Genomic DNA, 27,920 nt, shown 5'->3' with positions numbered 1-27,920 from the left:
ATTGAACTTTTAAAGAATAAAGTTTAAGACCACTACAGAGTGCAATTGCAGCAAAGGTATAACTATCTAGATAGATGTTTATACTTTTCTCAAACTAACACAAACCATTGTAAGATACTTTTGTTCATACTTTTGTAACTTGAATACAAACTCAAATGTATACAAACTCATATAAAATACTGTTTAATTATGAAAGCCTTAAAATAACTTGTTTTGATGTAAGGTCATATTTATACCAACACTTTATCATTCTTTTTTAAATTGTTTATTTGCATTTGAAAGATAATTTTTATAACTAAATATTAAAACAATGACTACAAATTCATATTATCACACACAGTTAAGTTTGGAAAAGAAATATTTATTGATTTTTTTTGTTTCCATGAATCAAAATATGTCTCACTCTTTTTTGTTGTTTTCTTTTCTGCAAAATCAATAAAATACTGTTTGAAAGGGAAATTTGGTTGGTGTGGAATGGAGGCCAACTGCTGATAAGGGAGACAAAGATACTACAGTACCTAGTTAATACTGTTTTATGTCAAACATCCATTCTGTTCATTCTCATAACAATTTCTTCTCTATTCCCAGCATGCACAATAAACTTGATTTCTAGCTTAATCCTTAGAAGGACTCACTGCTATAAACACCAGTTTCTATACGATGTTAAAATAACAGCCCAGCCAATAAATTGTCACATAATGGAAAATGATACATTCATTATAAGGTTCAGTAAAATTGAATTTGTACAAAAAAAATAAATAATAACCATATCTTACATATTTAACAGTATTAATAAGATAATGTATGTAAAATCACTGTGTAAACCACAATGCCTTCTATCAATCTCAACACATTTTGGTATAGGTTGCGATATAATGCACTTAGATACATTACAAGCCTTATATTCCATCATGAACTCTATTCATCTTTGAATCAGGGACTTCTCATAGTATTTAATATAGAACAAGGGTTCCATAAATTTTGCAGAGTGAATAAATATTACTTTTACTATGTGATCCTTGGGTTACTCATCATTGTAATAACTCCAATTCGTCAGAAATGAAAGTGTTCATTTAAATAAGGTAATAAATGCAAGGTTTCACATGTAGTGGCTGCCACATTACCGTAATAGTATCAGATACATCTGTTAGAATACCTAGTATGGGTCAACTAGTTTAATTGATATATACGATACACATATATGATTCATAACATTTGTATTAACCCAAAAGGTAAATATTATAATCATAGTCATTTTAAAGTTGAATAAGCTGAAACAGGGAGAGTTTATATAACTTAACAAAGGACACATAGGCAGTAGGGTATGACTCTCTACCCAAAGCTTGTTCTCATTTTAGTATGCCACATTTCCTGGAGTTGCTCAATAAATGTTTAAGGAATGGCTTGACATTAGTACTTTTTCTTACCTTTAAATTCTATGTACAATACAGTAAAAATAATGGTAAAACTTCATAGAATCATGCCGAGGGTTGAAACAAGAGAAATAAGTGAAAAATACATGAATTTATGCTGGCACATTGTAGGCTTTATTGAATATTATTTATCAACCAGAAATCCGTGACAATTATTGAGTGCAGATCCTGCATTAGCACAAGTTGTGAAAACTAAAAAGTAAATACCTCCTACAGCCTCACCCCAGCCAGAACATAAATTTATATTTTAATCATATTAAAATATGTTCGTCAATCATAATGCCCTAATATAATATCTACTAATACTTTTTAATATATTCTCCCATGACTTTGGTGTCACCTCTTAAAATTTTCTACAGTTCAATCTCATATAATTTCTTTGTAATATAATTTTACACATCACAGTCAAGACTACTTTGAATATTGTCATAGTATGAGTCCTATAGCAAGGAATATTGTCATTCTCATCCAGTGATTAAGTGTAAATAATTGTCGAGTAGCATTTGTTATATGTATATGGAACAATCAAAATCCTTTCAGAAAGATCCATTCTAATAGACAGCTTTTAAATCTTTGTCAATCAGCACTTTGATTTTGACAAATAACTGTTTCGGGCTTGGAATTTATCCTCTACTCAAATTCTAATATTGAGTTGTATGTTTATGGCCATTATATTCAGCGAGTGCAAAAATAATAGGCAGTGTTAGCTTCTGAAAAGAAGGTTACATAATGGATATTTTTAACTACTCAGAAAAGGAAGGCAGAAGACTGAAATTTGTTACTTCTTATTGTAGGTTTATAACAGTAGAAGAAACAATCTTCTTATTCCACTTTTGAGAAATCTTTTCATAATGCTATATACTAGTGGGTGTATAAATACTCAAAACCTCATCTTCAGTGCAGACGTTTCTTTTACTTAACTAAATTTTAAGCCCCACGAGTCTTTGGCTCCAGCTTCCAAATGGAGATAAGTTCAGGATTCTCATGGATTTTAACCTTAACCCAGTATTATACCCAAATACATATTCTAAACATGAGATTCTGTTCACTATCTTAATAAAAATTTTAGGTTACTTAGCTCTATTTAGCTAAATAAGGAAGAGAGGAAGAGACTTTCAGTTTACCTCAGTTAATGGTGGCAATTAATTGTAAGGATTCCTGAGGAATTTGGTTTAAATAGTAAATAAATTTAATAGCTGAACAGAAAATGACTGAAGGACATCAGAACATTGTTGTCTGTACCAGAATAAATAGTAAGTACCAGAAAACTGGTTTCAGGTACATCCAAATCAGGCAGCTGTACTGGAGTCTGTATGATGGTAATAAATACAAGATCTGGTTAGGGACCTTTCAAAGGTATGTTAGCTTCTAATAAGATAAGGTGAGAAAGTTACTGAGGGCAAATTCCTGGGTAGGAGCCTTCATTGCTTAGACATTTCCAGTAAAAATTTCTCAATATTTTTGATGTATTTTCATCAATTTTAATTATTATGTAAATGTGTTACAATAAAAATAGCAGCTTTCTTCTAAAACTGAAAGGGTAACTATCATAAGACTTGTATTCTATCATCAACAACTAAAAATTGGGCTGAATATATGAAACAATAGTTTTATGACTTTGCACAATGGTCAACATGGACTGGATTTCAGCAAGGAGAAAAACCAACAACATGAGCCCTATACCTTTTCCAGCTTTCTTCCAAGAAGAAATTCCCTGACTGTGGATACAGAAAAGGAGAACATCAAAATGAAAAAAAATGTAGTGATCTTGGTGAATTAAAAAAAAAATCAGAGTCAAAGGATTTAAAAATCATGTATGGGGAGGCCAATGTAGCTACAGTGGATGGAGCTATGAAGAGACTATGTTCCAGAAAACTGATAGGATCCCCTTAAGTCTGGCATGCATACAAAAAATTCCATGAGGTTAGCAAAGAACTACTGTCAGGGAAAGCACCTTTACTGGGAAGCTATAAATGAAAAATTCTCAAGGTTCGTGAAGAACAAAGAATTACTCATGTTTCTTCAATCTGATTATAGACACCTCACTAAATATATGGGACATTCTTGAGAGACCTGAAAAGGATAACATTATACTATCATAATATTGTAATTAAAATAACACTAGAATAAAGGGCAAGCTTTTGTACATATCTTTAAAAAGCAAAACAAAACCAAAAAGCCTTGTAAAAGATCAAGCTGATCTGTAAGTAACTTAAATGTTTCTTTAAGATAATACAAAATATCCATCACACAATAACAATGTGTTGTAAATGGGAGAGTAAGTCTCCCCTGTGGAGTCTTTAAGGATCATGCCAGTACAAATGCAGAAATCACAAATGGAAAGGTGTATAAAATTAAAGGAAATATTATATTCACAGTTTCTGGAAGAGGAAGGCACAGCACACCAAGGAGGTGGCCATATGGGAAGCATGCCAGGGAACCAGCTCAAGCAAGCAAGTTGAGATTTGGGAGAGAGTGAGGACCCATGGGCAGATGCTGTTATTAGGGTTAGGGTGGAGTACACAAGCAAAAGGTGTGAAAGGATTTTATTGGTTCATTTGAATAACACTAGGTTACAATCAGTAGAAAAGGGGGTCTTGTGGCAGGGGCCAGCATTAGCACAATGGTGCAGCTGGTCACCTGGGTAGGGTGCCCATAGCCTATTAGTTGGGATTTTGAGCCACCAGGAAAATATGAAATTTTAAAAATTTACCCCAAAAAAGCATTGTGATGAAGATTCAGTAAAATATTGCTGCACATGAAAATAAGTGAGCAAATATTACCAATAAACATTTAAAAAATCAGCCAATAGAAACAGATCAAGAAATAAAGGAGAAATGGACTTAGCAAAGGAGTTTTAAAAAGCTATTATAAATATTAAAAAATATGTTGGAGGATTTCAAGAAAAGCTCACATGTATAGAGGAGAGAAATAAAAGACATAACAGAAAAAATTAAATTTAGAGATCTGAATAATACTATATCAAAAACAATACATTAGACTGGATTAAAGTTAGAACATTATAAAAAAATCTGTGATTTTGAAGACAGCAATATAAATCCTCAAAAAGAAGAACAGAGACAAAAAATACTGAAAAAAAAAGGTGTTTTGGGGGTAATGTGTGGAATTAAAATTGAGGAGGAAAATTAGCATATTGAAAGGAGTAGTGGTTGAAATCTTTCAACTTTAGGTGAATATTGGAAATTTGAGATGAAATAATAGCAACCAATCTCAAGCAGGATAAACACAAAGCCCACCTCCAGAAGACAAGCATATTTAATTTGTAAAGATCTAGTTATAAAGAGAAACAGAAAAAAATGACACAAATCACACAGCAGAACAAAGATATACTGACAACAGATTTTTCTTCAGAGGGTATTCAAGTGATAAGGTAGTGAAATGACATTTTAAAGTTAAGGAAACAGAGACAGAAAATGTAACGTAGAATTTTACATGCCGCTAAAATATATTTTGAAATTATAGACCAAATATATTTTCAGACAAAAAAAAATTCAGAAAACTTGCTGTTAGGAGATCTTCACCAAAGGGAATTTTTTAAAAAGATTTATTTATTTATTTGAGAGAGAGACAGCAGAGTGAGAGAGAGCACAAAGTGGGGGGAAAGCAGAGGGAGAGGGAGGAGCAGAGAGCCTGACACTGAGGGATTTGATCCCAAGATCCTAGGATCATGACCTGAGCTGAGGCAGATGCTTAACTGACTGAGCCACCCAGGCGCCCCATCAAAGGGAAGGTTAGAGGTAGTTTTTAAATCAGAAGGAAATGTCAAAAAAAGTTTTATCTACCAAAAGAAATGAATAGTGTCAGTGGTGGTAAACATGTGACAAATTGTCAAATAATTATTTTTCTAATTAAACATTTATTTCAAAGACAATTGAATGTTTAAATAAAAATACATGTTTTATGTTTAAAACATGCATATTTAAATGTATTACAGTAGCACAAAAGGTGGGACGAAATTAGGTATATTAATATACAATGCTTCATATTTTTATGTAAAAATTGTGATCATTAAATCTATATTCAGTAAATTATGGACTAATTGCTAAAAAACAATACGACAATAAGACAAAAGTAGGAAACAAATGAAATATCAAAACAACGTTCAGTTCAAGTGAAGGTATGATAAAACCTATATGTTAAGGAAGAAATCAAAAGGGAAGTTAGAAATTTATTTTGAACGATGTAGAAATGAAAATACAATAGATCAAAATTTATAGGATGCTAATAAACTAGAGCTCAAGCAGAAATGATAGCTCTACAAGTTACATTAGAAATCATACCAGGGACCTCAGGATCCAATGTACGATGCAAGAAAAGAAGGGTAAATAAAATAGAAAGTAATAAAGAAATAAAATTAAAGTAGAAATGAAATAAAGAGAGGGGCGCCTGGGTGGTGCAGTCGTTAAGCATCTGCCTTCAGCTCAGGGCGTGATCCCGGAATCCCGGGATCAAGCCCCACGTCAGGCTCCTCTCCTGGGAGGTTGCTTCTTCCTCTCCCACTCCTCCTGCTTGTGTTCCCTCTCTCGCTGGCTATCTCTCTCTGTCAAATAAATAAATAAAATCTTTAAAAAAAAAAAGAAATGAAATAAAGAGAAATGCAGTAAAACAATTGATAAAAATAAATGCAATCATGATAAAATCAATGAAATCAAACACAGTCTCTTCAAGAAGATCAATTAAATTGATAAAATTCTAGTTAAGCAGAAGAAATATAAGACACAAATTACCCAAAACAAAAATGAGAAAGTTGATATAATGAAGAATCACCTGATGTTAAAAAGATAATAAGAGAATATAATGAAAAAATACAGCAATAAATTTGATATTCCAGGTGAAAGGCACAAATTTGTTGATAGACACAAATCACACACCTCATTAAAGAAGAAATAGTCGACCTCAATAGCCCAGTATCTATTTAAAAGTTGAATTTTATCTCAAAACATTCCCATAAAGAAAATTCCTGACCCAGGTAGCTTCGCTGGCCAAGGAAGACATTTCATTTAATAAATAAATGTCAATTCTAGACAAACTTAATAATGCAGATGTCTACCAGCAAGTAGAAAGCTTGAAGCAACTCAAGTGTTCATAAAAACATGCTATAGTATAAACAGATAGTGGAATACTACTCGGCAAGAAAGAAGAATGAAATATTGATATATGCTACCAAATGTATGAGTCTAAAATCATTATGCCAAAAAACAAAAAGAGAGAGAAGCCAGATCTTTCCCTAAATTAATACGTATTGTGTTATTCCCTTTATATACAATTATAGAAGATGGAAACTAACTTACAGGGATAGAAAGCAGATTGATGATTTCCCGGAAAAAAAAAAAAAAAGATCATGTGAAAGAGTACAAAGGGAAGAAGTATAAAAGGGCACAAGGTAACTCTTGTGAAAAATAGAAATACTTGCTATTTTGACTGTTAGTAGTTTAATAGTATACATACATTGTGTACTTGAAATATGTACATGTATGCATGTCAACTATGCCTTGATAAAACAGTTACAAATAAAGAAGACAGGAAAAAAAGAATTGAAGAAACAAAGAATAGAGATTACAAATAACAAATGAGTAACAAGATGGTAGATTTAAACCCAAACATATGAATGATTACCTTGAAAGTAACTGTTCTAAATATTTAAAATAAAAGACAAAAAAGTGTAAGATAAAAATTTTTAAAAAGACTAAACTTCTGTTGTCTGTGCCAAAACCCCTCTAACAAATAAAGGCATAAATAGGTTTAAAGTAAAAGAAAGAAAGAAGGTATATCATGCATTAATCCTACGGATGTTAGAATAGCAATATTTGTATCAAACATAGTAGACTTCAGAACATATATATTACCAGGAGTATGAGACACTTTTAATAGTAATAAAAGGGTCAAGTAATCTAGAACATATGATAATCCTAAATGTTTATATTCCCATAACAACTATTCAGATTATAAAGCAACAGCTTATAGAATTTAAAAAAGAAATGGACAGTTCCAGGAATCTCCAACACTCTTTCCTCAGTAATCAACAGAACAAGCAGACAGAAAATCAATAAAGATGTAGACGATCTGAACAGCATTATCACCGAACTTGACTTATTTGACAACTTTACCAAAAGAAAAAAAAATAGAATATTTTCATCATTTGGGGATAGGTAAAGATTTCTTAGAGAACACAAAAGGACTAACTGTAACACACACTGAGAGATTAGACTTCATAACATTTTAAAATATCTTTTAATTAAATCACATCATTAAGAAAATGAATAGGTACGTTGCAAACTAGGATAAAATATCCACAACACATACATCTGGCAAAGTACTAATATCCAATCTATGTAAAGTACTCCTATAAGTCTGTAATAAAATAGACAACCAGTAGTAAAAAAGAAAGTAGAAAAAACAAGAACTGATAGATCAAATCAACAAATGTCTGACAAGGGTCTGAAAAAAAATGTTGAAAATCAATTGTCACCGGGAAATACATATTAAAATTACAGTAACTACAACCACATAACCACTGGAATGATAAAACTTCATCACTAAACTTTAACACTAAATGAGATCAAGGATGTACAGAAGCCAGAACTTTAATACTTTGTTAGTGGGAATGTAAAATGGTACCACCACTTTGGAAAATTTTGTTACTTCTGTAAAAAGTAAAATATACTTCTTTCCCCCTTAAATATGTACCCATATAAATAAAAACATATTCCTGCACAAGTCCTTGGCAAGAATAGTAATAGAAACTTTATAAACCAAACACTGCAAATAGCCAGATATTCCTTAACAGAAAAATCATTTTAAAATCTGTAGTTTGGTCATGTAACAGAATACTGTTCAAAAATAAAAAGGAATAAACTATAGGTACATGCAGAAACCTGGAAGAATCTCAAAAACACGCTGAGTTAAAGAAACTAGGCACACAAAAAGCAATATTGTGTGATTCATTCATTTGAAGTTCTAGAACAGGCAAACCAAGATATGTGGTAAAATTCATGATATTAGAAAAAATAAATAAATGTAAGAACTCATGATATTAGGTTGCTACAGTGGGAGATGGAGTCCAAAAGACAGTAGAAAAATTTCTAAGATGGTGGAAATATTTTACATCTTACTTGAGAAGGTGGTTATATGAGTGTATAAAATTCTCAAAACTGATTAAATGGTATACTGACCTGTTATTTCACCAGATAGAAACAACAAACTCCATCCAACAACATCCCCAGAAAAAGTTATGAAAATGCTGGGGATGAAAAAAAAAAACAGTGTTTGAATAATATGGAAAGAAAGAATAAGCGTTCAAATATATGTGCACAATGAAGGTAGTTCATTCAGAATAAATGAAGATGTCCCTCTCAACTGGAAACTATTGAAAAGAAAGGATTTTTTTTTCTCTATGATATGCCCTAGAAAAAAGTGGCTAATATAGTGTTGACATAATGTCAGCTAATTTCAATTAGTAAATGTCTATTAGTAGATTTGTAAATATATTTACATTATTGTGTTGACCTTAGAAACTATCAACAAGTGCTTAGGGAGTTACTACTCCATGTCTACCAGAGTGAAAGACACCGAGGACACCAAAGAAATAGAGGTGATTGTCTATAATCTGGTCTTCCTAAAGAATTGGTGAATACATTGTCGAACTTCACGCTTAAAGATTCAAAAACGTAATTAGAACATTTGGGATAGAAATCTTCTACAATAGTTGTACACACAGCTATCTTTGCGAAGGTACATACCGGTGGAGTTACAATTAAGGACATCCTTTGCACAGTACTGTCATTTAATGATACTCTGAGGGACTGTTAAAGAGCAAACAATCCTTTATAACAAATGTTTTCTTGATTTTCCTTTCAGGCTGCTAATTTACAGTTCATCCTTTCCATTAATATGGGAGACCTTGTAAATGTATCTTTTAAAATAATTTTTTAAGTAATAATCACATACTGTACTAACACGATCTGCGTTAGCTGTAACATGCTTTGGTAATATCATTTATTTTTCCCTGCTGGCACCCATTTTCCTCTGCACTTGGTACCAGCATCCAGATTTTTGAAGAACCCCCTACCATGCCCATTAGAATCCATGTGGTTTCACTGGGTGGGCTTGTGAACCAGGTTGCAGCTATTAATATATACATTCCCCTTGGCTGTGATCTTTGGGTCAAAGATTACACAGGGGAATCTAAGGAGGATCAATCCCAGAATTCTGTAGAACTATTGGGAAGGAAAAGTTATTTTTCTGCTATGTTTACTAGGTCAAAGGAAAATATACCCCAATGATCCTGCTGATGACCACCATATGGAGACTTTGGAGATCAAGGCTACACAGAAGAAACCAGAATCCAAACAAAGAGAAAGAATTGCATCTTACAGCATCATTTGTAACCAGATTCAGCCATTTCTAAAAATCCATCCTAGGCTTTTCACTTATATGAGCTATTGTGAGTTCTATTTCTGGCTGTTACAACTTAGAAAGACTGATCTAATAAGGATACACAATCTCATTTATGCCTATTACAGCCCTCTGAGTAAATGCTGTGATTCTTCACATTTTACATAAAGTAATCTGAGGCTCAGAGAGATTAATATCTTCCCTAGATAATGTAGTTATTAGTTATTAAGTGATAGAGTCAGGATTCAAAATGATGCTTATGTAACATCAAATCCACCGTCTTAACCTTCTTAAGGCTACTTAGCCACTAAACTCCACTCTAGAACTTCTGTCAGGTGAACAGAGGTCATTGTGTTTGTTTGCTTTTATTTACACATGGACATCTATTATTTGTTTTTAGATTTTGCTTATTTGAGAGAGAGTGAATGCTCCCGCAAGTAGGGGAGGAGGCAGGGGGAGAGGGAGATGGAGAAGCAGACTCCCTGCAGAGCAGGGAGTCCAACGCAGGGGTAGATCCCAGGACTCTACACGTGAACTTTTATAAATCCTACTGCCAACTGTTTGACAATGCAGTCCAACAAATGTAGTTCTGTCAATCACTAGTCATTGAAAATGGATAGTATAATTTAAGCGGGGAGTATTTTTATGATGTGAAGTCCTAGATTCATCAAATATAAGCATAGGATGCATACAAAACTAATGAACTTCAGAAAACTTCTCAATCTGTATTCTCTTCTTCCTCTGATAAATCTGATATTTTAACTGACTGGACTCTTAGAATATTTTCCCATTTGTTTCTTTCCCAAATAACTGTGTTGGTACCCCCAAAAATTAGTTCTAGAGGCGTCTTTGCTGGGACTAGCTCAGTCAACTGATTGAAAATGTATGGATTACAAAAGGTGAAGAACATTGTATCTCTCTAATGACCCAGTTTGCTTGACCAAACTTTAGTCAGGCTACTGAACCTTCTCCTAGGCCCATCAGCACTTCCTTATAAAATCTAGTTTTAGCAAGAACTCTTCTAAGTCAGTTTAATTGGAACCCTCCACCCTTGATACATTATCACCCTTCATATTTAATAGGGTTCTTTATCTTCCATCACCCCCCAGGTGATGTATGATCACCTTGCTTGTCTTTAGCAGGAAACCTGTTAGGTCAGTTTAGCCAGAATCTCTCTTAACCCTGATGTTTCAACTAGATAACTTTCCATCCTCTGACTCCAACTTTACACTTTAGCTATTAGTTCTCACTTTTCTGTGTTGTATTTGGAGCTGAGTGCAATTTCTCTTCCCTAATGCAAAATCCCACTGCAGTGGTTTTTATACCTATTGTGCTTTTATACCTGCCTTGTGATCTTCAACAAATATCATCAACTTTTGCTTTTTCTTTAACGGTACAGATGCTTCTTATATGGCATTCAGGAGTCTATTTTTATTCTCTATCTCAAAACATTTATTTTTCTTTAAAACACCTTTAACTACTTTTAACTATTGGAAAAATTAATAGTATATTTTTTTTCCTCCCTCAGAAGAATGTAAACTTCTTGATTTACTCGTGCTTGGTTCCTCAGCATCTAACACAGTATTTGGCATGCAATAGCTCTCAATGTAGAATTATTGAATAAATAGATGATCAATACATAAAAAGAGACAAAAATCTCTGGCTAGAGAAAGAAAATCAGTACTTTCTCCTCCTGCTTTTATTCCCCTAAATTTGTATTGTCATAGTGATAAAAAAAGAAGAAGGAAATTGAACAAATTATGGCATTGTAATAATGATTCCTGTGTGGCATGAGGCAAATTACTAAACTTCTCTGTGCTTCATCTTTCTATTAATATATTGGAGATACTAATAGTTTTCTACTACTATTATTATTGCTGCTAGTAGTAGTAGTAGTAGTAGTAGTAGTAGTAGTAGTAGCAGTAGTAGTAGTAGTAGTAAAGGTTTCAGTCAGGCTTTAACCAGGAGAATATCTGGATATTTGTTAGTGGATACCACATGATCAATAAAAGTCTCATAAAGGGGTGCCTGGCTGGCTCAGTCAGTAAAGCATGTAACTCTTGGTCTCTGGGTCATGAGTTCAAGCCCCATGTTGAGTGTAGAGATTACTTAAATAAATGAATAAATCTTTAAAAAAATAAATAAAAGTCTCATGATTATTCAGGTCCGTTTCTTTCTTTATAATTTCAGAATGAGGCAGCAAAAATAGATTAACATACAGTCAGATAATAATTACTCTCAAATGATCCATTCACTTAACTCTAGCCCTTGGTCATTACATTGCAAATACTAAAGCACTTTCTAATTGTAATTCTCCTGAGATGTTGTCTATATCTCATGGAGTTTGCACACGCATTCTTCCTCAGAGCTTCTGCTCCTTCCTCTCGTTGTTTGTCACCCATCTTAGGCTCTCCTCACTGGTGTGTCCCTCTATATATCTAATATTTAAATGCCTCAATAGGGAGGCTCTAGTTTGTTAGCCATTCACCGCTAGTATACACACTTGTGTTAGACCTACGACACTACAACCCTTTATGAATGTTCTTCTGGCCAGGCAACTTTCCTTATTGTCATAAGGCTAAAGTAGTAGATTAAATTGATGTAAAAGTGAATAAAGCTAGTAGTAAGGGCCTGTTTGTGCCTTCCTTTACATTAGGCCCCCTTAAATAAGGCAGTACTCAAGGTAATCTCTCTTTATTCTTTCCTCACTTAGCTGTTGCCTCACTGTGCCATTCATGCAGAACTCCATGAAATACCTCTCTCTACTCATCTCCAAATCCATTATTTCCTTTTTTTCCTTCTTAAGCACTGTAATAAAAATTGCTCCTACTGAAGCTGTTTTTGCCAGTCACCAATGGCCTCTAAGTTTCTTAATTCAAAGGTCAATTTTCAGTTTTTATTTTATTTATCCTATAAGCATTATTTGGTATAAGGAAAACTACAAATTAAAAATAGAAGGCTTAATTTTTCCTCTTGAAAGGAAGAAAGGAGACATTTCTTACCTCCTTTTTCTAAGAATGCTTATTTCAGAAAATTTGTAATTGAGAAAATTTAAGTACTCTCTCCTTTCTTTGAAATGCATATTAATCCTTTTGAAAATTAGGTGGTCCTTTTTTTCAGCTTTATGACCCAGAAATATCTTTCTTCAGTTCCTGGGAACTATCTCTTTGAAATATAAACATACAGAGTGATAGCTCTCTTGTCTTCTAGTTTGTTTGGGAAGGTAGGAGCTTGACTTTGGAGGGCACCCTGTTCTAAGTCGCAAAACTATCTGCTGTAATAAAGATAGGAGAAGTTTTGTTTGTTTGTTTGTTTGTTTGTTTATTTCTCCTCTGGATAAAGCCAATTAGCCAACACAATTGGTCACTCCAATTACCAGTTAAAATTAGGATAAGCTATCCGTCACAAATAGTGCTGTCAAGTCTTTTTACTTGAAGATTGGTTATAGTTTATCTTAAGAACATTTATGTAATGGCATGTATATGTTTGACTATCTAAAAGGATAAGTTTTTTCTTGTCTTTGCACTCTTTTAGTGTATTGCCTGTGATTATGTATCACATTCTGGTTTAATATTTGCTCAATACTAAAAGTGTTTTCTTCCTCTATCTTTGTGGAAAGGATTTCTCAGTTAGGAGATTTTGTTTTTAATTATATTTCCCTGATGTTGGGAAATTTTCATTCTTTTTTCTTTGAAACACTTTTTTTCCATTTGGCTTCCATAATTCCATACCTCCTTGGTTTTTCTCACTAGTTTGACATTTCTCATGGTTCTCATTTTATTCTCCCAGGAGGTCTCATGGCTCAGTCCTGGGACTTCCCCTGTTATGTAGTATGCCCATCTTTGATGAGCTCATACAAGCTCAGTGATTTTAAATACCATCTCTTACTTGATGACCCCCAATTTTTATTTCTAGCCTAAACCTCTGCCCTGGATTTAGACTCACATATCCAGCTACCTAGTCAGCATTTCTACTTGTATGTGTAACAGACATCTTGGAATTATGTCTAAAACGGAATTCTTGATATTTCCCTCAAACCCTATGCTAATTGTTTCCTCATCTTAGTTAATGATAACTCCATCCAATTGCTCTGGAAAAATAACCCACATATAAACATTAAGTGAAATAAACATTAATAAAATAAAAATTGACTCAATGAAAATAGTAATAAAATATATAAATTTTTGGATCAGTGAAAATATTATACTCAGAGGCATCATAAAATAATAATATGTAAATAACAAAGTTGTCCATTACATTGTATATTCCTCAAAACACAAGAAGTTCAAGGAAATGAAAGAATGCACCACATTACCTCCCCTAAGAAAGAGAGAAACAGTAGGGAAAAAAGGATGTATATAGTTATCACACTGGGATATCATGAGGAATTTTGACTACAGTATAACCAAAAAGAGTTTTTTAATAGAAACTTATTTATGTTTTTCTGTAGTAAAAGTGAATAAAGAAATACCTTATAATAAAGGTTCAAACTCAAAATTCCCTACTACTTCAACCATTTCAACATGTGAAATACTAAGTTGGTATCTTATAAAAAGAATGAAGATAAAAAGTGTGCTTACTAAACATGTGTTTGCATAGCCCATTTTGGAGTGAGTTAAATTGGCATTTTTATTGTGTCCTGTCGTTTAGCCTTTAGAGATATTGTCAATTCTCTTGAATTTGAGTTTCTCTGTTTTTCAAGGAAAATAACTTTTAGGCAGTTCTATCAATTGTTACCATGTTAAAGAAAAAAATAGTGTGGTATATAAGGCCTTGGTTCTGATAATATACATTCAAATACAGAAAATCAGAGAGAGAGAGATGAACCATGAGAGACTATGGACCCCAGGAAACATACTAGGGGTTTCAGAGGGGAGGTGGGGTGGGAGAAGAGGGTAATAGGGTGATGGGTACCAAAGAGGGCACATGTTGTGATGAGCACTGGGTGTTATACATAACTAATGAATCATTGAACACTACATCAAAAGCTAATGGTGTACTATACAGTGGCTAACTGAACATAATAAAAATAGCAATAAGAATAATAACAAATACAGAAAATACATGTAAAACTCATGAGGAAAAAAACCTGATTTTTTTTTAATGTTGAAGCAATTACGCTAAAGGAAATGACAGGATTAAATATTAAATTGGGCAGGACAATAAATGATATTATTCTGAAATATTCACAGGGAACACAGTCTTAAATTTCACAACTTGAATCACAAAATGTTCTACCACACACATAAAATGATTGAATCTAGTTATTTTTCTCAGGCACACTCATTCTGATGTTAGCTAAATACATTTATCTTTACAATTCTAGAATTTGATATTATATTTGCAAATTACCACTAAATAGCTTAGCTCTGATTAGTCATGGTGAAATCAGCAAGTTTAGCATTGCTCTTGTTTCAGAGTACAACTGAATGGAAATAATAGGTGATATATCTATTATTGAAATATAATGTGATATTGATTTATTTTATTTGGATGGATGGATGGATGGATGGATGGATGGATGGATGGATGGTTGGTGAGTGGCTGGATATGTGGATGGATGGATGGATGGAGAGATTGTTTAACTTATTGTGTTTCAGTTCTTACCAATGTCATATGTATTTAACAGGTATTTTGACTTACCTTCACGGTACTTAATATGATTTCCTAGTATTATACTTGTACAGACATTGTAAGGTTACCTGTCTATTAAAAAAAAATAAAAAACTTTTTCAGACTTAGTCTTTTACTTTAAACATATCAGATCAATAAAGCATATGACATTTTAAAACAGAATTCATCTAAATGCAATATGGTATCCTGAGCTTGATCCTAAGCTATCTAATTGTATCACTGTTACTTTTTAATTTTTGATAAATGTATCATAGTTATGGAATAAATACTTATCATGAATATAATATGTTAACTGTAGAGGATGCTATCTTGACAAATTTATTGTTAGTTTGTTGAGAAAGATGGATGAAGGGTGTAAAGAAAGTACGTTCTTTCTTTTCAACTTTTCTTAAAATCACTCCAAAAAAAATGTGTTATAAAATGAATTACCCCTGGTTCTGATTTATTTTATTCATTTTCATATCTCTTAGAGAAATCCTCTTAAATTCTGACTTAGGAAAATCATTTGGCAATCATTCATTTTATGTTAAGTCACAAACGCAGATTAATTTGGTCTCTAAATCTGCTCTTAAAGGAGGAGTGTTTTTCTTTTCTTTAGAGTATCATTTCATAGAGTGTTGTGTACTTTCTTTTTTTCCCTGTTTTTTTTATTATATTCAATTAGCCAGCATATAGTACATCATTATTTTTGGTGTAGTGTTCAATGATTCATTAGTTGCGTATAACACACAGTACCCATCACCACAATGCCCTCCTTAATACCCATCACCCCTCCCTTCTGTAACCCTCAGTTTGGTTCCTGGAGTCCAAAGTCTCTCATGATTTTCCCCCTCCCTGATTTCTTTCCATTCAGTTTTCCCTGCCTTCTCCTGTGATCCTCTGTGCTATTCCTTATATTCCACATATGAGTGAAATAATATGTTAATTGTCTTTCTCTGCTTGACTTATTTCACTTAGCATAATCCCCTCCAGTTCCATCCATGTTGATGCAAATGGTGGGTATTCATCCTTTCTGATGGTTGAGTAATACTCCATTGTATATATAGACCATATCTTCTTTATCCATTCATCTGTTGAAGGGCGTCTTGGCTCTTCCCACAGTTTGGCTACTGTGGACATTGCTGCTATGAACATTGGGGTACATATGCCCCTTCTTTTCACTACATCTCTATCTTTGGGGTAAATACCCAGTAGTGTAATTGCTGAGTCATAAGATATATCTATTTTTAACTTTTTGAGTAACCTCCACACTGTTTTCCAAAGTGGCTGTAGCAACTTGCATTCTCACCAACAGTGCAAGAGGGTTCCCCTTTCTCTACATCCTCACCAACATTTGTTGTTTCTTGCCTTGTCAATTTTTGCCATTCTAACTGGGGTAAGGTGGTATCTCATTGTGGTTTTGATTTATATTTCCCTGATGGCTAATGATATTGAACATTTTTTCATGTGTCTGTTAGCCATTCATATGTCTTCTTTGGAGAAGTCTTTTTTCATGTCTTCTGCCCATTTATTGACTGGATTATTTGTTTCTTAGGTGCTGAGTTTGAGAAGTTCTCTATAAATCTTGAATACCAGTCCTTTTCTGTAGTGTTGTTTGCAAATATCTTCTCCCGTTCCCTGGGCTGCCTCTTTGTTTTGTTGACTGTTTTCCTTTGCTGTGCAGAAGTCTTTTATCTTGATGAAGTCCCAAAAGTTCATTTTTGGTTTTGTTTCCCTTGCCTTTGGAAACGTGTCTTAAAAGAAGTTGTTGTGGCTGATGTCAAAGCGGTTACTGCCTGTGTTCTCCTCTAGGATTTTGATGGATTCCTGTCTCACATTGAGGCCTTTCATCCATTTAGAGTTTATCTTTGTGTATGGTGTAAGAGAATGGTTGAATTTCTTTCTTCTGCATGTGGCTGTCCAATTTTCCCAGCACCATTTATTGAAAAAACTGTCTTTTTTTTCCTGATTTGTCGACTATATCTATAGTTGACCATAGAGTTGAGGGTCATTTCTGGGTTCTATATTCTGTTCCATTGATCTATGTGTCTGTTTTTGTGCCAGTACCATGCTGTCTTGATGATCACAGCTTTGTAATATAACTTGAAGTCAGGCATTGTGATGCCCACCAGCTTTGGTTTTCTTTTTCAACAATCACCTGATGATTCGGGGTCTTTTCTGGTTCCATACAAATTTTAGGATTGTTTGTTCCAGCTCTGTGAAAAATGTTGATAGTCTTTTGATAGGGATTGCATTGAAAGTGTAGATTGCTCTGGGCAGTGTGTGCTCTTTTATATGGTAATTTCTATCCCTGGAATGATTGGTTTTATCTGCTAAATTCAAACTTTTCAGGACCACATCAATATCTTTTTTATACAAATGTTTTATTTTTTTAAAAACTTTGCTTACTCTTTAAAAATGTTAGCACATTTCAATATATAAAAATAGTAATATAGTAATATTTTATGCTTTATAGATCTATGTAATATTTATATTATGATCTTTAAATGTTAATTTTTATCAAAATTATCTGAGGAGCTTGTTTCCCAGCTCCAAACTTACTAAGACTTTTGTGTGGAGCTTTGTAATCTGAGTCTTTAATAGGGACTCTCCTTTGAAGGAAACTATATTTTGAGGTATACTGTCTTACGTTGTAGGAACACACTTCATTTATCTTTCTATGCCAAGAATTATAATTTACTGAATCCATATTAATGAACAAATCAATTAGTTAAATTATTAATAACAGGATAGACTTAGGGTGAGTTAGATCTAAATTCTCAAAGGACAGCTTGAGAAACATGTGTTCCTGAAACTTAAGTGAGGCTCCAAAGTTTTGTTTTATTTATAGAATCTGGCCCAGGACTTGACTTCTTTTGATTTTCATTAAAAGTATTTTTTTAATGAATGGGAAAATGTATCCTTTTTTAAAATTAATTTGGGGGTCCTTTTAAAACTTTTTTTTTTATATTCAGATTTACAAATTTAGCATAAAAATTTTAGACACAAGAAAAGTTGGAAATGTAGTTTAGAGTTCCCATATACTTGTCACTCAGCTTCCCCTGAAGTTAATATCTTACATAACCATACTTTTCTTAACAAAACTAAGAAGTTAATAGTGATACAATGTTATTAAAATCTGTAAACTTTATTAAAATTTCATCAGTTTTTCCAGTAATGTCATTTTTTCATTCCAGGATCCAAATGAAAATCTCATAGTTCATTTAGTTACTCTCTCCCCTTATGTCTACTCCTATGTGTTACAGGTGCTTTGTCTTTAACTTGCATAATTTTGGCATTTTCAAAGAAATAATTTTCACCTATTTAGTAGAATTTCCCTCTTTTGATTCTGCCTGATATTTCCAATGATTTTACTGGGGTTATGCACTTTTGGTAATAACCCACAGAAGTGATGTGCATTTCTTTATTTATTTTAATTTTTTAAAAGATTTTATTTATTTATTTATTTGAGAGAGAGAGAGAGTGAGAGACAGAGAGATCATGAGCACGGGGGGGGGAGGAATACGAGGGAGAAGCAGACTCCCACTGAGCAGGAAGCCCGATGCAGGACTCCGTCCCAGGACTCTGGGATCATGACCTGAGTTGAAGACAGACTCTTATGTGACTGAGCCACCCAGGCACCCTCTTTATTTTTTTAGCCAATTTCTTGAGGAATAACTGTCATACAATAAGCTGAACATATTTAATGTGTACAACTTTATAAGTCTGGAGATAAGTGTACACCAGTGAAACCATCACCATAATTTATGTCATAAACATATATATCACCTCCTAAAGTTTCTTCCCGTCCTCTATTTATTCATTCATTTTTTGTAATAAGAACACTTAATATAAGACCTACCTCTTTAGCAAATGTTTAAGTATATAATACAGTATTGTTACCTATAGTCACTATTCCATACCATAGAGGTATGACTTATTCATCTTGCGTAACTGAAACTTTTACCCTTTGACAAATATTTTCTCACTTCCCCCTGCCTCTAGCCCCTGGCAACCACCATTCTACTTTCTGCTCTATTCTACTTGACTATTTTAGATTCCTCATAAAAGTGGTATTGCAGCATCTGTCTTTCTGTGTCCAGCTTATTTCATTTAGTATAATGTCTTCCGGGTTCATCTATGTTGTTTCAAATAGCTGGATTTTCTTCTTTAAAAAATTGAATAACATTCCCCTGTATCTATGTTCTGCATTTTCTTTATTCATTGATCCATAGATGGACATTGAGGTAGTTTCTGTGCCTTGGCTATTAAAATTAATGCTGCAATGAACATGAAATTGTGGATATTTTTTGAGATCCTAACTCAATTCCTCTTGCTATATACCCAGAAGTGAGATTGTTGGTTCATGTGGTAGTTCTTTTTTTTTTTTAAGGAAACTCCATACTGTTTTCTATACCCTAACTGAATTTCAAGAAGCTTCTTCTCTATATATTTTAAGTGGAAATATAACATTTTTCATTATATATTCAAGTATAATTGAAAGGATAAAATTTCTTGTGTATTGTAAATATTGATATTTAAAATTTTTTAAAAGCATATAAGCACTATTAGCGTTCATTTACTTTTATCCAGTGGGAATGAAACACCTTTATAATATGCTACTCAACATAATCTCTCTTAAATATTTTCGTAAAAAAGCTTTTATTTAACATATTTTCTTCTTTTACTATGTTTTTGTTACACTTTCACTCCTGAATTTCATGTTAACATGGAATTTTATGTTTACAAGTTTTTTTATTTCTCACTTATCATAATCGTGCCACAGCATAATTATGTATGTGTGTATATAGATAAACTATACAGTCATTTACAACATGTATTTTCTGTGATCATACATGAGTGAGAAGATAATGTAGGATTTAAGGAAACAGGACCTTAATCTGACTTTTAAGCAGATAGTCTCATTGTTGCTGCTGTTTTCAGAATATGTGGAAGTGAGATACGATGGAAGAATGAAGGATACTGAGAAACCACTGAAGAAATTTTGGTGATTAGATCAAGATGATAGCTGTGCAATGGTTAAAATTGATCACATCCTAGTTAAATTTTGAAAGTAGAGGCAAAAAATGTGTTGATAAATGAGAGGTGGAAAATGAGAAAATGAAATGCTGATACATTAATATTTTTGTTTATTTGTTTAACAGAGGAATGACAAAAGTATAATTAGCATTTACTAGATGGGGAGCAACATTTGGGACATGTTAAGATTTTACTTACTCTCCAAGTGACAACAATGTATAGGAAATTCGAATTTTTTGTCTGGAAATTGGAGTACATTTCCTGACTAGATACATAAAGCTGGGAATCAGCAGCATAGATTATGCTTAAAGCTTTGTGAGTTAATGAGGTTATCCGGAAAGGGAGTAGAGAGTAAAGATGAGAAAGAGCCATCAAGAAAAAGACTAAAACAGTATGGCCAGAGGTTTTAGAGAAGAACTTGCCTTGAATGCCAAGTGTAGCAAATGGTTCCAGAAGGAGGAAATGATGACTGTTGATATAATTGTGTTGTTTGAAGTAAAGGTAGAGGCTGAAAATTGACCACTGGATTTATTTTTGCGGGAGTTATGGTTGACCTTGACAAGAGGGTACAGAGTTGTAGTGGAAGCGAACATCTGATTGGAGTGGGATTTAGAAAATAAGTGGAAAGTGTATTTTGAACTCATAATTTTGTTTTTCAGATATGTTATCAAAAGGGGAGCAGAGAATTAGGACGGTAACAGCTGGAGAGTGATTTGGTATCAGAAGACATATTTTATTTTCCTTCATGGAAGAGATAAGATGAAGTTCATGTGCTGGTAGGAATGATCCAATAGAGACACAAGAAGCAAATGATTCAGAAGAGAGTGAGAGGGGAAATTGCTGAAGCAATAGCCCTAATTAGATGGGAGGAGATGAGGGGAAGGTTGTCCTTAGCTAAAACACGGATAATTCATTCATAATAAAATAAGTAAAAGCAGAATATACAAAGATATATGTCAAAAGTTTGATAGGATTATGGAACTGGTTGATAATATCTAGTTATATTTGCCTTCTGGATTTCTGTTACATAATTAAAATATCAAGACCCTGGCTAGTAAGACATTTTTAATACATTTTTGTTATGTTATACATGTTATTTGGGGGTATTTATAAGGAAGGCAATTTAACTAGAAGCACATGTGTTTTGTAACTGTCAGTAGAAGGCATTCTTTTTTTGTATCATCTGGATATATTAGTATGGGAAATGTTACATATTGAAAGGAAAAAAAATATCTATGGTCATATAAAAAAGTATAGTGAAAAATACCAATAATTTCAGTGTTCTTATATAAGCATTCAGAAGTAAGGATGTTGGTAAAATGAGTCCACACACTCTTAGCCAAGTACTTGTGAATTCTTAAGAATTCTCATTATAACATCTTTGTTTGTTTGCTATATAAGTTGTAAAAAGATTGGTTAATTCAACCTCAGGAATAAAGTTACCCTATCATTGTTCCCCTAAAGAAAAATGTAAGATCACTTTTTTCTGAAGCTGAGAATTATTTTATAGAGTTCAAGGCTTGGTAATTTATCGTATATGTATGTAGTGCTAATGTAAGAATTTGTTGTGAAGTATATTTATAAAATGATTAATCAAAACCATTAAAATTAATATACTTTGGAGATTATGTTTTTAAATGTTAGAAGCCTCTACCATTCATTGAATGATATGATAGACTTCAAAAGTTGTATTACGTACTTCTCAATCTTATAATGATGTATGCATTATCATCCCTATTCCATAGGTAGAAAACAGTCTCAAAATAGGTAATTTGCTGAAGAACACATAGAGAACTATTTCAGAGAGCTAGGATTCCAATTAAGATTTCTACCACTCTTAATGTCCTCCCTTTAAGCTATACTGTGCTCCCAGTGAAGAGATTTATATCACAATTAGCTTGCACACACGTGCATCTTTCTCCTGTGGCAGCTTAGAGAAGGCTTCCAGATTTCGTTGTTCTACTGGGTGACCACAAAAGAATTTTGAAGAAGATTAAGAAGTTTTACTCCATAGCTAGAATGCATTTGACTCTCTCATCTTTCTATCTTATTGATTCCCTTCAAGTCACTGCATCATCGAATGCCCTGGAAAAGCATTTTGTTATCACTGGTCCACCACTGATTTTTTGATGCTCTGGAAGATAGCAGCTGAGGGAAGACAGAAATGTCAATGTATTTTGATGTCTTTCTATTATCACATATGCATTGGGAAACTGTGCTCACACAAAACTTCAACTGACCTAGTTTCCTGTTTCTTAAGTCATTCTATTTCTACACAACCTTGAAGTAACATCTTAAATAGAATACATCACTTACGCCAATTTAAAGTATGCTTTAGGTTTATATTTGCTCCATATTTTATATGCACCAACTATTTTCTTTAAATAAGAAAAAGCAAAATAAAAATGTACAGCACTTAACTTACTTTTAAAGTACATCTTTATTAAGGAAAACATTCCTGCTTAGAAAAGCTAAGAGGTAAAAATCACAGCATTTGGCACCTTTTTCACATGAGCAAATATATAAACAGCCTGTTGAAATGCAGATCCCCTAGCAGGTGGACAATTTTTCTTTTCTTAGGAGCTTAGCTGGAATCTTCATTGATCTACTTCATAAGACAAGCTCCCATTGGAATTGGACTGGCTTGTTCATTTTTATTTTATTGATATTTACTGTTTTGAGAACATGAAAATGTGCTTCTAAAATATGTGCTTTAAAATTTAATAAGAAAAAGCTGAGTCGATTTAGATGTGGGCATTTTAGTACATGAGTATAAGCTTTTAAAAAATGATTCTGAAAACAAATTATTTAAAAGTTAAAAGGTGTAGATTGCAGCTTGTTTCTCTTACACCAATTAATACCCAAATATGTATGTCCTAGACCTTTCACTCAGAGCTTGTTCTGTGCAATGTAGCCATCTATATGAAGCTGCACCACCGGTGTTTTTACAACTGAATAATCAATTTTGCTTAGCAAATCAGAGGAAGGTGACACTAAAATAACATAGAGACCTTACTCTACATTTTTAAATGACTGTTTAGTGAAGGCAGACGGAAGGAAGAGTAGTAATGGCAGCTATCTTGTTCAACTACTATTATTGGTTACAGTGTATAAGGAGCAGAACACCTGATAAAACACAAACTGAAATCCACATGTTGCATTTCCAAGTATAGTAATTGATGTACTGGTGATGAGGCTGACATAGGCAGAATAATATTGATGAAAATAATTGAAATATTTTCTCTTTCTTTTATGGCATAATTTCAGACAGTGTTCAAGAATTCGTGGCAAGTGGAAATTGATAGGAAAAGTGGAAATGAGCTCCAAATATTTTACTTATGGATTTATTTTATTAAGATCAGAAGTAGACCAAAATTAACATAGTCTATTTTTATTGTGGTGTTATAACTGCTATGCTACATTAGCATTTAGGAGAGAGTTAAAGTTGTATCTGAAATGTAATACATAATACAGAAACAGTTTACTTAGAAAAACTGCAAGAAAGGAAATGTAAGAGCGGAAGAAGTATATTTGTTTAATCTCAGTCACTATAGTAGCTTGAACATTCTTTGGGGATAAGTACAACAAGATGAAGGACATGACTCATAAATAAGGGTCACGGCTTCGAACCTTTTGTAAGGAATGCCCTGAGACACCTATCCACTCTCCCAGTCATCATATATCATGCGCCTGATGCACATGTCTGGAAAGTATAATATTAGGAATGTGTCATATGACTTTTAGAAGAGAACAAGTGTTAGGAAAAAAAAATCAACACAACAGTATAACAAATTTCTTGTTTGGCTACTCTGCAACTTGTGTTTTTGGTGTTGTGTTTGTATTTTTGTTTTTTGTCCCTTTTTTAATCATTAACTGAAATGAAGTGGATTTCAACAGTGAAGTCCATATTTTTTTCTGATCCAAGATCAATGACTTTTATTATTTTAACTTTTACTGTAGAAATAATTAGTTAATTAATTAAACCACTTCACTGACACATGATTGATATGTAAAATACTGTATATATTTAATGTTTACAACTCAATGTGTTTGAGGATCGTGTACACCTATGAAACCATCATCACTATCAAGGACATAAACATGCCCACTACCTCCCTAAGTTTTAGTAAATCTTTATGGTAAGAACACTTAACATAAATTTTATACAGTCAGCAAATTTTAAGAATATACAATATTGTTAATTATAAGCACTATGCTGTATAGTACATCTCTAGAAATTAGTTATTTTGTATAATTTAAAGCTATATCTTTTGACCATCACCTCCCCATTTTCCTGTCCCCTCCTTGTGCTGTCACTATTATCCACCATTCCACTCTCAAGTTGACGATTATTAATGTCAATATCAATATCTCTGCTTCTATGAGTTTAACTATTTTATTTTATTTATCTTTTTAAATATTTTATTTATGTATTTGTGAGAGAGAAAGCACGGCAGGGGGAGCAGCTAAAGGAAAGGGAGGGAGAGAAGCATGCTCCCCACTGATCAAGGAGCTGAACACAAGGCTTGATCCCAAGACCCTGGAATTATGACCTGAGCCAAAGGCAGATGCTTAACCAACTGAGCCATCCAGGAGCCCCTGAGTTTGACTATTTTATATTTCACATAAAACTGGTATCATGTAGCACTAGTGCTTCTGCGTCTGGCATATTTTACTTGGCATAATATCTTCCAGGTTCGTCCATATTTTCTCAAATGGCAGAATGTCTTTCTCTTTATTGATATAATAATATTCCATTGTATTTATTATTTTTTAATATTTGAGTAAGCTAAAAATTTTATTTTATTGTTTTTAAAAAATTTTATTGAACTATAACTAATATATACTGTTACATTAGCTTCAGATATACAATATAATAATTTGACAACTCTATACATTGTTCAGTGTTTATCACAATAAGTGCACTCAATCCCCTTCACCTATTTTCATTGTAAGTATATACCACATTTTCTTATCCATTCACTTGCTGATGGACATTTAGATGGTTTCCATGTCTTGGCTATTGTGAATAACACTGCAATGAGCATGAGAGTGTCATCTAATTCTTTTAGATAAATGCTCAGAAGTGGGATTGCTAAACTGCATGGTAGTTCTTTTTTTAATGTTTTGAGGAAACTCCATATTGTTTTTCATAGTGCCTGTACCAATTTACATTCCCATCAACAGTGTAAAAGTGTTCCTTTTCTCCATATTCTTGGAGTACTTGTTATCTTTTATTTTTCTAGTGATAGACATCCTAACTGATGTGAGGTGATATCTTATTGCAATTGTGATTTGCATTTCCCATATAATTAGTAACATTGAGAATATTTTCATATATTTATTGGCCATTTGTAAGTCTTCTTTGGAGAAATGTCTGTTCAGACCCTTTGCCCATTTTCCATTAGATAATTTGGTTATTGTTTTGTTTGTCCTTCTCATTGTACTTGTTCTTGTTTTTGCTACAGAGTTGTATGTGTTTATTATATATTTTGTGTATTAATCCCTTATCAGATGCCCAAAGCTACCTACAGATTCAATGCAATACACTATCAAAATTCCAATAGCATTTTTTTGCAGAAATAGAAAAAGAAAAAACAGTACTAAAATTCTTATGGAACTTCATAAGACCCTGAATAACCAAAGCAATCTTTACCAGTAAGAACAAAACTGGAGGCATTGGACTTCCTGATTTCAAAATTACGTTGCAAAGCCATATGAATCAAAACAGTATGGCACTGTCATAAAAACAAACACAGAAACTGATGGAATAGAATGAAGAGCCCAGAAATAAGCTCATATATTTGTAATCTGTTTCTCAGGGGAATTTATTGGGAATGAAGTGTGTGTGGTATGTGAAGTTTGAGTGTTTTGTTGTGGTTTATAAGAAGTGTCATTATGTCTGTGATGAAAAAATCTTTGTTGCAGATATATTAAGTATCTGGAAGATATTTTTATTCATGAGTACTTATTATTGACAATGTGTTGAGATAGGTTTTTATTTTTAACATGACTCTTGAGCTCAGAGAATGGTCCTCTTTCAAGATCAGAGTGATTCTGAGTGCCATAAATTGGTCCATTTACCTAAGACCCACCTCTCTGCAGAGATTATAAGATGGAAGGCCATTTTTACTCAGATAATTCATGCATTCATTGATTAAAAATATTTATTTAGTACCTACTTTGTGCTGAGCACTCAGCTGGTGTTGGATATAGAAATCAACGGTCAAGGAAGATATCAGCCCTGCACGTATACAACTTAGAGTCTAGCAATAAAAGAAATAATAAGATGTTTAAAGTATAATGAGTTTATAAAAGGGAAATATCAAAAACTTATAATAATAAGGAGTTTAGGATGTAAAGACAACTTGATGATGATTTGTATATGTATTAAAAACCTAAAAATCCTTGTTATCAAGGTAACGAGCTCAGAAATAGTATTATTTTTCTTTATTACTTAGGTCCTCCCTATTATCATTTAACTTTGCACCTTTAAGTTTGCACTTGAGAGATATTTGGATTTCTTTCAATTTTTCCATTATTCAATGAATATTTATTGTGCATATACTGTTGCCAGGCACTGTGATAGGTACTTGAGTTTTTTGTTTGTTTGTTTTGTTTTGTTTTTTTAAGTATTCTTTGTTTGCCTTCGTATTGCCTAGAGCCTAGTGAAAGAGATATAAAATGGGGTTAGGTACATGATAAAAGTGGAGTCATGAGAACCATATCTAAACTAATGCACAAAAGTTTATTAAGTTTTAGCCAGGCAGAGAAAAATAGAAGAATGTAATTCAGGTGAAGAAAAAAAAAAGTTCAATAGTTCAGGTATAAGAGAGAATCCATTCCTTTTAAAGAATTTAGAATGATTCATTATGTCTAAGCTTATATTTGAAAACATGAATAATGTAAGGGTAGTAAATATTTCTGGATATCTATTGTTTTGTGAACTAAAGCAATTAGATAATATATGAAATAATAGCTAAATATTTGCTGCTTGTCACTCAGTCTCAAATTTCATCTGACTGAGTTCAGTTTTAGGCCACTGTCAGAGAGCTGATACCATAACTGGTACAAAGACCTACAGCTACGGAGTGAAGCAGTTTTCCCCCACTTGCAGTCTCTATACTCTGTGAGGGTAATATTTGTACCAGCAAGAGCAGGACTAATATACATTATATAAGTTATGTAAAAAGTCTTACATTGAAATAGGAGTTAACTGGCACCATAATTATATTTAATATCATTGATGTTTTCACTCTCCTAATAGATCAGGACATTTGGTAGCTTTATGTCCCCTTAATTGTGATTTAGCAGAGAAACACTAGGAATCTAAAAATTAAGTAATGGAAGGTTTTAGTGAGCATATAGAGGTGCTGGAATTTAATCTGAAAGCAGGTTTGAGATAATCATAGACTGTGA

The sequence above is a fragment of the Ursus arctos genome, unplaced genomic scaffold, assembly GCF_023065955.2.
Source record: "Ursus arctos isolate Adak ecotype North America unplaced genomic scaffold, UrsArc2.0 scaffold_18, whole genome shotgun sequence".
NCBI classification, from domain to species: Eukaryota; Metazoa; Chordata; class Mammalia; order Carnivora; family Ursidae; genus Ursus; species Ursus arctos.
The sequence above is the reverse complement of the archived record's forward strand: the minus strand, read 5'-3'. Positions refer to the sequence as shown.